Raw genomic sequence first — 13,089 nt, 5'->3', positions numbered from 1 at the left:
ACATATAATGAATAAGCCAGAACTCTTGCCTGGTTTGTTTTCAGAAGTGAACATTGTGAGCAAACACTGAAGAGTGAAGATCTTATTCAGTGAATTCTACCCGGCCTAAACCTGCCGTAAGACTGAGAACAGATAGAGGTATTTAAATTCAACCTGTGTTGTAAAGCACAACAGTTATGGAAATTGTTTCTGCAGATTTTGGCTGAGGTGTGTCATGCACATGTATGGATCTCAGTTCTTTGTCCACAGATCTCAGAAAAAAAGAAAAAACAAACAAAAAAAAACCCAAAAACCTGAACACTAAACCCAACCTAAACGCAGATCTCTACATAGCGGATTTCAACAAAAGCAAAAGTATCCTTATTATTCTCCCATAAAGAAATTAGGTGGAAAATTATTTGACTTTATCATACTTACAAGCATCTCAGTAGCAGAAGAACCATGAAAAAAAAAAAAAGGAAATAATGTCCTGAGCAACAATGCAATACTACTAACTATTCCATATTGCCTTCCCTGTGGTTAAATTTCACTTGTTTTTTGAATCGATACTAATATATTCATTATGAGACTGCAACATTTCTTTTGGACATCCTGTGCCTTGATGAATAGTCCTGTGCACAGGACATTTTACTGCTAATATTCTCTGAATACAGTTTCATGCAAGGTCAGGGCACCACAGGATGATCCTGGCAGGATGATGGCAGGGGGAGGACAGGGGGAGCCCTGGGAGTGAGCAGGGGCAGGCAGAGCTAGCACTGCCTTAGGACCATGACACAAGGCATGTAATGATGTCTTTCTTTCCAGTTCAGTTAATATCAGGTATTTTTAAATAAGACAGTACAACCAAAAATGTATTAGAGAAGTCAATCCCATATACAAATTTACAAAGATTTGTCTCTGATACTGTTATCTTTCATAATTATACCTCTATACTTTGCCATGACTTCAGACCTGCATTCAGGAACATGAAATTCAAAGCTAGAATTTGAATAGATCCTATTCATGTGATGAATCCAGTGTCTTAAACCACATATGCTATGCTCTTTTGCCCATTTTTCCACATCTCTCTCTTTGATTTTTTGTTTTGCTGTCTTCTGGGCTTCTGTACCAGTACTTTTCTCACAGTAACTTCTCCCGTTAATTGCTGCGTGACACTTCTGCTGTAGGAATCAGCCATCCAAGATCCACAGCTCTAGTTTATATGGCCCCTCTGCCCGACCTTGGCTCCAGTTCACTGAGAAAATTCTTGTTAAGGTGTGAGAAAGCAGGCGAGCTAAACTTAGGCCGGATAAGAAAAGTAAAACCAGATGGAAGTGCAACTGTTGAAGCAACAAGAGTTAACAGCTCCAGGACTCAAAGGAAAAAGTACTGATGCAAAACTGTAAGGCTTTTCCAACATGCCAGCTCCAGAGAACTGGAAGACAGTTAACTCAGCAGCAGCAGCAGGAAAGGTCAGCCCATTTGGAGGAGCCTGGCCCTTCCCCAGCTGACCGACAGCTTGTCAGGCCTGAGAGGACTCAGCCGTTCTCAAAGCAGTTGCAAGCACATTAATACCTCACCTAAGCACTTGCTAGTTCTAGTCTGTCACCACAGGTATTACCCAACAAAGAATCCCTTCATACCCCTCAGCTGTATTTTGTTAGAATCTCTTGTCATGGTGAAAGCTGCCCAAAGTAAAAAAAGAGGAGGCTTTTCAGCTTCTAACAAAGGGTGCTGTGCCTATTGTACAGCTAGCAAAATGCTTTCCTGTCCTACGAGAAAGCAGACTAAAAAGCAATTATTATACAGACATTTCTAACAATCATCAACTATAAAAATATAGAGGAAACATTTAGAAAGAATAAAATGACAGCACTTCATGTCTTTATATAGTCAGCTCAAAATTCAAAAATAGTGACTGAAAAGGGTGTTTTATTAATTTTCAAAGTACTGCCATTTTTAGAAGGTAAGCCCCCCTTTTCTTTGCACCCATGATATGGTAATTGAAGACAACAGTTCTGCATCAAGAGTTTTGTTGCTAATATACATCTTCAATAAAAAACATTTTGCTGACAAACATTTATTTGGATTTTGATTTGTTGTGGGTTTTCCATTAAAATAAAGCAGACTAAGGCCTGATGGCTCTAGAAAACTTATATTTTTAGAAACCATGTATTGATCTAACACCACTATGGAAGAATCCATATAGAAACTAATTTCCAGTTACTGGAACCGATGCTCTCAATGTAAGCAGCTAATAAAAGTACATCTAAATCAGCGTAGAGTGACACAAACCATTCTGGTGAAATCCTATTGAGAAATTCCTACAGGTATTTGGAAACAGAAGATCTTCAGAATATATAAATTCTTGCAAATTTTTGTTAGCATGCTATTTCCCTTTTCTTGAAACTAAGACCCTGAGACACAGTGACTTCTTAGAAAGAAAGTCCCTGGCACAGCAGGTTAATAAATTCTGTCTTTTAAATCCTCCTCCAGACTTCACGTGGAACTCCTGCCTCACACATTTTCCTTGGTGTTCATGGATATTTCAAATTCATCCATATTGTACTCTAAGGTTTAATGGTAAAACTATTCTCATAAAACCTAAAATTGGTAACAGGGAAATTTAATATCTGGGATAAAGGAACAATAGAAATTACAAAAGCTTTATTTCATGGAATATGTCAACTTCTCCCACATTCCCTTTTTAGTGTATAAAAACATTAACTCCTTAATATTTTTTTCATATTGGTATTGTTATAATGCAGGGAATATCTATGGATCATACATAATATTGAATTATTTAACTCAAAGCCAAAGTAAATCTTCCCAGAGTGAGATTTTCAATTATATGTGTAGTTTATATGTTCATATTATTGAGAGTTAATGTTGAACAGCATAAATTTTTCAACAGCATAAATTTTTGAACAGCATAAATTTTCTGAGACTTCTCAGTGGAAGGGATTAGATTGTACTATACAAACATTAGATCCCACAACTTTATGATGCATATGAAGCAAATGCATACAGTATATGTGACACAGGAAGTAAATGACAGACGATGTGGAAGTCAGACTCCTAGACTTTGTCAGATTAGAATCTTTAAAAAATGTGAAGAAACCCCATTCTTAGATATAGGAGCAAAAGAAAGTGCCAAAGCAAGCAAATAGATTTGGAAGAGTATAAATAAAAATGTTGGGAGTTATTTTTTATTTTTTTTTTAATTCAAAGAAGATTGTATGACTGCCTACCATATGTTTTCAGATCAATAAAAGAAGAATAATTTCTCACATGGATGGAAGAATCAGAACAGAGTAACAGCAACCCCCAACATCATTTTTAGTCCCTTATGTTAACTCCTCCAGTTTCTGCTGCTGCTAATAATCACAGGATGCTGACATGTGTACAACTAGTTTCTGCCAATTCAAGCAAACTGCAGTAACCATGCTGTAATTTACAGTCCAAGATGTTGACAGACTGATTCACAAGCCAGGGAAGCATAAGTTTCTTTTGCAGCTTCAAAGTCCAAAAGAAGGACATAGAGTTCTGTGAAAATCAGTGGGATGTTGGAAGGCTAAGGCATAAGCTAAACTGTTCATTACAAAGATGCTGGCCATCATTCCAGAGGGGATATCACAGATCTAACTCCAACAAAGTGTCTGGCAACAGGGTTGTTTCCTACACATGCTATAAAAATAGGCTGAGAAAGTTTTTCTTAGGGACCTCAGCCTGGCGTCCAGCTGTGCGTCATTTTTGTACCCCACCAGATACAGGAAACTAATATTTTATTCATCTATATTGTATTACCTACCTAATTCTGTACCTCGTGCAGGTATTTTCCTGATGAATATGTCTTTTTGAAATTTTGGTATTTTGGGACAGGATTTAGAAAATTCTTCTGTAATTATACTTCTGTCAATTACATGAGGTTGGAATCCTAAAAATCTAGTTGCTATTGAAGTTCTTGTCTGGCACACAATGAAATTTTTGCAGTTATGTCTCAAAACCAAAAAGGGGTGTGGATGGATAATATGTTAATACTTTCAGATTACTTTAATGAAAAATAAATCTGACTTTTGAACCATGGGAAAACATTAACCTTAACTCTAAGCCTCCAACCTCAAGAAAATGCAAGATCACAAAGCTAGGCCAGAGCAAAGGTCCCACTTGCATTCTGCAACTGCCAGCCCCAGCAGGACCATTCCCCAGCTCTCACAGCTCTCCCTGCACACCCATAAGACCAAGGGGGTGTCCAGTGCCTGGAACTTCCCAACTGCCCCTGGCTGCCCTGGCCCTGACTACAGGGTGGGAAAGGACCTGTCTGCCAGGACCTTCCCTGAGGCCTATAAGGCCTCCTATAAGGAGCCCTTTTGCTACCCTCCTGCCCCCCTCCCCCCCCACCCCCACCCCCCCCGGGGCACTGGCCCCAGCAATGGCCCAAGGGTTCCTCCCTTTGTCTTCTGCAGTCTCAGAGGCTTGGGCTGCTGGTGGATGCCCTGGTGGTGTGATCTTCGCCCCTCTGCCCATGTGCAACCATGGAAAGACGTCCTGTGTGAAATATTGTGAATGTAACATGGTTTAAATTCTGCAAAACACACTGCCTCTCTTTAAACAGAACACATATTATGCAGAAAGTACAGAGAGAGTTACAATACAGAAGTTGTAACAGTTACCAGCCAAAGAGGTTGGTTTTCTTTAACACAGTGTCTGTTTTTTATCATAGCTATTACATGAGCACCCCACATTCTGCTTGCATCCTGTTGGCTCTACAAATAGAACTCTGCAGATGTTTGCTATTATCTGCAATTTAGAAACTATTTTACCAAAAAAAAAAAAAACAAAAAAAAACCCTGGCAATTAATCACCCTCTTTGTTAAAGAGCTCTTGAAGAAGCAAAAGTGTCAGAATCTTTACAAACAAAAATTTTCTTGCATGTCCATCTGAAACAATGCAGCATTGTTCTTCTTAAACAAAAATTATTTTTTTTATTATTTATTAATTTATTAATTTTTTTTTCCACCATGCAGCTCCATTACAGCCCATGCCACAGCCATGCTACTATAAAACTGCTTCCGTAGAAGGAGACAGAAAGTACTTAGGTATCCAGTGATACATGGACATGTGCAGACCCGGAGTAACAAATTAATCTGTTCAAATTCAAGAAGGGTAGTGGTCATTATATGCATAAACTCACACACAAACTTGCATAAACTAAATGGGATTATTCTTGAGTGGTTAGTGATATCTATAGATACTAAAATTACAGTGGTCGATGTTTGTTTTTTTACTTACATTTAATCTGATATGGCACCCTGACCTGAAACTGCAAAATAATTTTCTACTTTAAGGGATTTTAACCATGGAGTTGCCAAAGAAAGAACAAGTAAGCAGCAGAACAACTATAATTACATTTTGTCCCAATTCCTCCTGCAAATGTTGCATAGTGTCTTGTTGACAATATGTTTTCCACATATATAAAAAATGGCCTAATGAGGCGTGCAATCAGATTTTTCACAATATCAGGATAATAAATTATGGTAAACTATTTCAATACAGTAAATTTAAATTTAAAGTAAATTTATCTTTTTATTCTTCCTTTGTTTCAATTGTTTCCTTCAAAATATTTCAGTCCATTTATCTATTACATAACTGGAAAATTGTATCCATGCAGTTTCTAGTCTGCATTCTGAGCATACAGTTAATTGTGAATAGTAACTGACTACTTTGGCTGGTAGGATCAAATAAAATTAAAATTCAAGTTATAATATAAGTGCTTGCTTATATTTTTTCTGTCAATAGCTGTGGTATTTATTTAGACCTCATAGCAGCCTTCCAGTATCTGAAGGGGGCCTATAGGGATGCTGGTGAGGGACTCTTCATTAGGGACTGTAGAGACATGACAAGGGGTAATGGATTCAAACTTAAACAGGGGAAGTTTAGATTGGATATAAGAAAGAAATTCTTTCCTGTTAGGGTGGTGAGGCACTGGAATGGGTTGCCCAGGGAGGCTGTGAATGCTCCATCCCTGGCAGTGTTCAAGGCCAGGCTGGACGAAGCCTTGGGTGAGATGGTTTAGTGGGAGGTGTCCCTGCCCATGGCAGGGGGGTTGGAACTAGATGATCTCAAGGTCCTTTCCAACCCTAACTATTCTATGATTCTATGATTCTGTTTATGTAGATTTGCTTACTGAGTAATTATGAAAATTAAATTTTGCACATAAAATGATTGAAAATTGGTAGAAATATATTTTAAGCAAATTGATTGAAAATGAAAACTTAGCTTATTATTCATCCTACAGTGGATATAATATTTAAAATTTGAATAATTAGCAAATTATACTAGCTACTTTGATATTAAAGCTGTCTCCTTGATTGCACAAGCATGAGTAATTTCTTCAGCTGAAAATTATATAAAATATTATTATTAGACACACAAGCAAAATTACCGTACTACAAAGCAGTTGCTAGAACAGTCATATATAACAAAACACAGTGTTTCAAACCAGATAATTTAGTCTTTTTGCTTCAAATGCATTTGTCATTAGTTTTGAGACACATATAGGAAATTTCTAAATGTACGCTGCGACTATTTTCAAAGCAGAGTAGTTATCATAGGAGAAAAGACCTTCGGCATCACCTCTGTAGATTCCTCCCTTTCACCTAAGACACCCCTAGTTCATTTGCATTTATCCTTCCTTGACCAATGCAGTATATTTTCCAAACATGTAGCTGAATGGCTACTTATTAGAACTAGTGATTTTAAACTCCAGGTACTATTTCTTGGTTTTTCTGATATTGTTTTATTATAAAACTCTGGGTTCTCTTAAAGCTGCAGAGCACAGACACCTCACTTTCTTTTTTTTCTTGTCTGTCTCAGTTTTCCCATCTCTGAAACAGGAAAATGCTTTCAGATTTTCTGATAATTTTGCTTTATAGAATTTACATATTATTACTTGTATGGGAACAAGGAGTGGGGGGAAGAAAGAAACTAGAAAATCTGAAATATTCTCTGCATCTAAAACAGCAGCTAAACACATAAACTTTATCATCAGAAGGCAGCTATGTTTTGATTAATGACTGTTACACAGAGGTCTTAAAAATAAACAAACAAGGACGGTCTGTGGCATGTCCAGACAGAGCACTGCTCTTTTGTAAAGGCAGTATCTCAAAATTCCCTGCTTGTTACTGTGTTACCATGTGTCAGCTGGTTAGAAAGTGACTTAGTCTTAAAAGAATTCTTAGTCCCTTGATGGCACTACTCACAGTAACCCTCTCCATCTACCTGATTTGTGCCTAGGCCACAACTGGAATCCTTCATCTAATGTATCTGCTTCTTGACCTCACAGTCAGCAGTTAAAGATCCACTCTGGTGTGACTAATGAGGGACACTCTGAGACACAGGGCACCGCCCAGGGAGGAAGCCAAGAGACACAGCAGGTGACACAGTAGGGCGTGCAGAAGGGGACATATGCTCTGTCAAGAAGAGCATCCCTGTGCTCAGTAGTGATGGTGACATGCCACAGAGAACAGTCCCCAACCTCCACTAGAGGAAATACCCTCACGCAGCAGAGGCCTTAACCCAGAGACAGCTCCAAAAGGAACTGCAGCTCTGCAAGGACATGGCTGCAGGGATGTCTAGGACCTCTGGCTGGGGCAGGGGCCAGCACAGATGGGCTCCTTGCCTGCCTGCTCATCTTGTGACTGAGCAAAGAAGCTGCAGGAGGAAGTAACCAGGATGTGCCGCATCAGAGATGATGGGAAATAGATTGGAATAAGGGAATATAGAAGGGGAGAGCACCTGCTTCATTAAGGTCATCATCTTATCAAGGACCTTTTCAATGCATTGATCATTCTTTACTCAATAATGAGTAAAGGGGGAAACCATAAACAAGAAGAAGACAAAAACCTGGTCACACAAAATGGATAACAGAGACAATGCTAAGGACCAGAAGCCTCCAACTGCTGACTGATGGGCCAGGAAACTGTAGGTACAGCTTTGAAAAGGGCCAGCCTGGACCGCACAATTACTAACAAGTAGGAAACAAGAGGAACATGAGGATAAAACTTAATGCAAAAGTGTATTCTAGTTTAATTTCTCATATGGTGCTGGTATGAGACATTTAATGCACCCCATACTATTGGGAGCCATTCCCTTATTAAGTCAGTGATGATAATGGAAGCTTGCTCTCAGATCCTGGATCCTGCACAGTTCCAGCAAGTCAAACAAGAGCTTGTCAAACAACTTGATGTAAATTCCAAAAGCATTATTTCTTTGGCTGCAACTGTCTTTCTCTGTTAAAGAAACACAAAACTAGCAAATACAGGCATTCAATTTTATAGGCCAGGTCTATAAAAATGGTCAAGATGTAGTATACTCTGAATCAGGTCCTTGAGAATTCACTAGTAACTTTGTCCACATGTCATTTCAACGTATTACCTGTCTACTGACTCGAACTACAAGGTTCCTATTTGCCAGGTAGCATCTGAAGCACACCAAGAATACTTCTAAATTTAGCTGACCACACTATTCCTGCATTCTGATGTATATTACACCCCCAGCTATGTTAACTTACATTAATTTAAAGCATATTTTCTTTGTTCTCTTGCTCCTTCCTTCTATATGCTGAATGTTTTGCTAGAAAATTATGTGGCCAAGTTGGGGAGAAAGTATGGTTGAATAACTCCTAACATTTCCTCTGGATCACCACAAAATTCCATGAATCTGCTATGGTTCATACAGTCAGAGTGATGGGCAAGTTTTCTGGCAACAGCAGAAGAGTGAAAATTAAAGTATAATAAAGCTAAATACAAAATACATAGGACAGATCCCTAAAGTTTCACACATCTCTTTTGCATTAATTATTCTCTTGTAGTTTCAAACTGCATTAAATCAGTGTTGTAACATACAGAAAATACCTGCAGTAAGTATAACAAAAATTCAGATGTGAACACTATTCCTGTAAGCATTGCAAAAAAAGTCACTTAAAAGTGTCTGTAAACTTTTCTTAAAATGACTACACAAATTAGCCCTTAAAGACTCTCAAATGACATCATGGGCACAGGTCTGATAACTGCCAAATGAAGTAAAAAAAAAAAACAAACCAATGAAACAACCCACAAAGATAATTTCCAAGAAAAATAACAGCAATGCCAATTTTGTTTCATTAAGGTAAAAGCTGTAAAACCACATTCTAAATTTGGACAAGGATGTTCCTATGCTATTTATATTCCTTGAAGTGAATAGTATTCATATTAGCCGCAAAAATTCAGTTTGACTCCTGCCCACCACCACCCTGAGTAAAATATTGACACCTAGCATTTAAAACTTACTCTGCAGCACATGACTAAGCAAAACTCAGGTGCTGGTTTAGAAGGCCATAGGTGGATGACTGTACGTGCCAACCTGCTTGCAGCTGCTTCTGGCCATGGCCAGCTGCATGACGAGGAGGTCATGAATCTGCTGGAGCTGTGCAAGCAGGTCCCTGCTGTGTGTGGGTGCCAAGAGCTGCCCTGACAGGGTGGCTAGGGATGGAGACTGAAAGAAGCTGCTGTAACACCAGAGGTGTTGTTCCAGGATCTGATTGTGTCTGTCTGCCTGACAGTCTGGGCATGGTGTGAGAAGAGATCTAACTTTAGTATCCCACGTAATTACCTACTATACAGTGCAATTACCTGTAATTAGCTATTATTTATAAGATGCCATATGCGGGGTGTATTATACAACTTTTCTGTGGTGACGAAGCCCTGATCTTGTCAGTTAGTGTTTCTAGGGTAGAAACTACAACTAACTAATGTACTAATAGGTTGATCTCAACATTAAACTAGTTCTGACATAACTTTTTAGTCATCATTTCAATCCCTTAAAACAGACAAATCAGAAACAAAACACATAAACCAAATGCTGAAAACATGAAAACCAAATGCTGATTAACATTACATTTTGGAAGAAATATAATTTTACTTCACTTAGCCCTATAATACACCCAAATCTCTCCTCCATATAGCTCTGATAGGGAAGATGCAAGAAAAATACCCATGATCAACCTAAGAACCAATATCCAGTATGTACCAGATAATATGTAAATGTTCTGAATTTCATTTTCGAATTAGGTGGTAGGAGGTTCTAAATGTGACATATTAGAAATGATAAAGCAAACTTTAAAGTAAACTCAGACAAAAAAAAGAAAAACACACCCACAAACAAAACAAAAAAGAAAAAAAACAAAATGTGTTTTTTTGCAAATATACCCAAAGACCACCAGGTGTCTCTGTGATAAACACAATGTAAAAATGTTATTATTTTTTATTTTATTTTTAACTCAATCTCCAACTCACCATCCCCCTCCCCCCCCCCCCCCCCCCCAAGGATCAGTTCAACCTGATCTAAAAAGTAAATTGTTCAGAAAGGTGAAAAGTTAATGCAAGACCAGCCGAATTCTGCTGCCAGTGTCAACAGTGAGAAGGTCATAACAATTACGTTTTTAATTCAGATTCTACTTTATGCTGTGCCTTGCAAAAACTCCAAGCATTCTCATGAAAACATGTAGAAAAAACCCAAAGTGTACCAGATCACGTGTAATTATCTGTTCTTCTAATTAGACACAAAATTGTAACACTACGAGTTTATTATAACTTTAACTGTGATTAATAACAACTGCCTTACTGGTTTGGTTCAATTTATGAAACAGGTTGTATCTATAGAAGGTACTGACAGAGTGGCACAAACCTGCTATCATAGATGCAGTCACTATGGGAAGATACTCTGTATCAGTGCAGCTTACTCTGCAATGGGAGAGAAATAAACAGCACTAATATAAACTATCGATGGGAGTATAACTGTGCATACTGTGTATTACAAAAATCAATACCAAATGATACAGTTACTGATATTCTTGTTTGCAATAGTACTTGCATTACAGAAGACAAAACACTTCTTTCTGTAGCCTGCAGGTAGTTCTAAGAGAACATAGGTATGTTAGTAAAAACGTAACAATGCAAGAAGCATTTGTTCACAAATGTGCACTTATCACTTTCAAATTCAAGTAGGCAACCTCCCTTCCCCTTCACTGCCACAGTGTATTTTTGTTTTGCTTAACATGCTGAACCCAGGACAGTCTTTAACAGCAATTCTTAGCTGTGAGCACTGTAATCTTAACTGTCTGATAAAAGGTTATACCAAGGAGGTGAATATTTTCAAAGTCCAGAAGGCCTCTACCTTATTAAGTAATAAGAAAAATGTTTTGTCATACTTTCACAAAGAAATAACGCTTAATTTTGAAATTACCCTGGAACTGAAAATTCTGGATCTACTACTACATTTCTGTTTTTCCACACATTCTCAGATTTCATATGACAGGAAGGAAAATGTAAATAGCTAGAAAACATTTTGTGCAAAATCTTTCTGTAAATGTTCACAAATAGCATTCTGTAAACTTTATTTTGATGTTTACATGTTTCATGTTCTATAATAGAAAATGAATTTAGTAAATAATACACAATGAAGTCAAAATATACTAGTAAAATTTCATGCCAGGCTGGGAAGTTTTCTGTGGTGCCACAGATATGCTATTCACTGTATAGTAATAAAGATGTGCACAAAGAACTTTAATAATCTTAGTATTTTATTTATGACTCTGTGTTGAAGGCCAGGTTGGACAGAGCCCTAGGTGACATGGTTTAGTCCCTGCCCATGGCAGGAGGGTTGGAACTAGATGATCTTAAGGACCTTTCCAACCCTAACTATTCTATGATTCTGTGATTCTGTTTATGATAACAAAATTGTAGACAGGAAATTATTTGAAAGAGGTTATTTCTATTAAGGCAAAATTCCACACATTCCAGCAAAAACAGGTCCACATTTTGTAATTTCGATGCAGTTACCAACAAGACCTTTTCCTTGCCCTTCACACAGGGCAAGAAGAGTGGACAACCTGCCCAAACAGATATATAATCTTGCAACAGCAAAAAAGCTCTGAAAAGCAGCCTTCAGCAGGCCACAAGGCAAAGCTTGTGTCTTACCTTTGCTGAATCTCCCCACCTATCAGGTTGAAAAAATAACTATTTGGGGCAGAAGGAATATTATATCTTCCCAGAAAATATGGATTTGAAGGAGCCTTTGAAACCTTGTATGTGAACTTGACTGTTCAATTTTCAATGTTGCACTGATTGCTGATCTCCCCATAATGTTCACTTCCTCCTGCAGTACCTTTCAAAACTTCAGCAGTATTCTCTGCATCTTATCCTTCTCTTCTTTTTTCCACACCTCCTGCTCAAATAATTTACCAAAGTCATCCCTTTCCCTTCTCTAATTATCTTCCTAAATCCAGTGAGTTTAGTGATCTATTAATAGTAATCTATTAATCTTATGTTTTTCAGTTGAAATGTTCATAGCAGAAATAATATTCACACACACACACAAAAAAAAAAAAAACCCCAAAAAAATCCCAACACCACCTCCTTGAGATTTCTTTAGACCTCATCTATCATTATCCTATTTATTTCTTTTGCATGTCACATGCCTTTCCCATGGTACTTTGTTACTTGGCTTCAGTGCAAGAACTTTTATATGCATATCACATCTTAGGCAATAAAGCAGTGCTACAAGTTGTGTAAATAAATATAGCATAGTGTTGTGTATGTGGGTGTACACAAATTTAGTTACAAAGACTAAATATATAGTGACCCCTTCAATTTCAAAATACCATAGCTCAAGAATAGTGCAGTCTTGCAAAAGTCTTTGGCACACAAAATTAAAATGTTAGAACAATTGTATTCCATTATTTGCAGAGAGAATAAACCTCAAGGCTGACACATAGGATCTAAAAGATGTGCAAACAGCTTTATTCAAATCTATACAAAACTATATAAATGTTCCCCTCTCTTTAAAAGTTATTTAAAGCCAACTGTGAACTGCATGAGTAAGAGAACTGGATTGTACTAATTTAACAGTTACTTGGCTACTCCCATTTTCTCCAGTATAGATTTTCCACTAAAGGACTGCTGGGGTAAATTGTTTTCATTGTCTCAGTCTAGACAGCAGCTAGATGAGGATCAAAACGGATGTCAGCTCTCATTTTGTCAGGCATACAGACACCACTTAGCTAACTGTGGT

Source organism: Pezoporus flaviventris, unplaced genomic scaffold, assembly GCF_033815535.1.
Source record: "Pezoporus flaviventris isolate CSIRO_AGI_PZ_B2104156 unplaced genomic scaffold, CSIRO_AGI_Pfla_v1 ptg000007l, whole genome shotgun sequence".
NCBI classification, from domain to species: Eukaryota; Metazoa; Chordata; class Aves; order Psittaciformes; family Psittacidae; genus Pezoporus; species Pezoporus flaviventris.
This window is presented reverse-complemented; position numbering follows the sequence as displayed.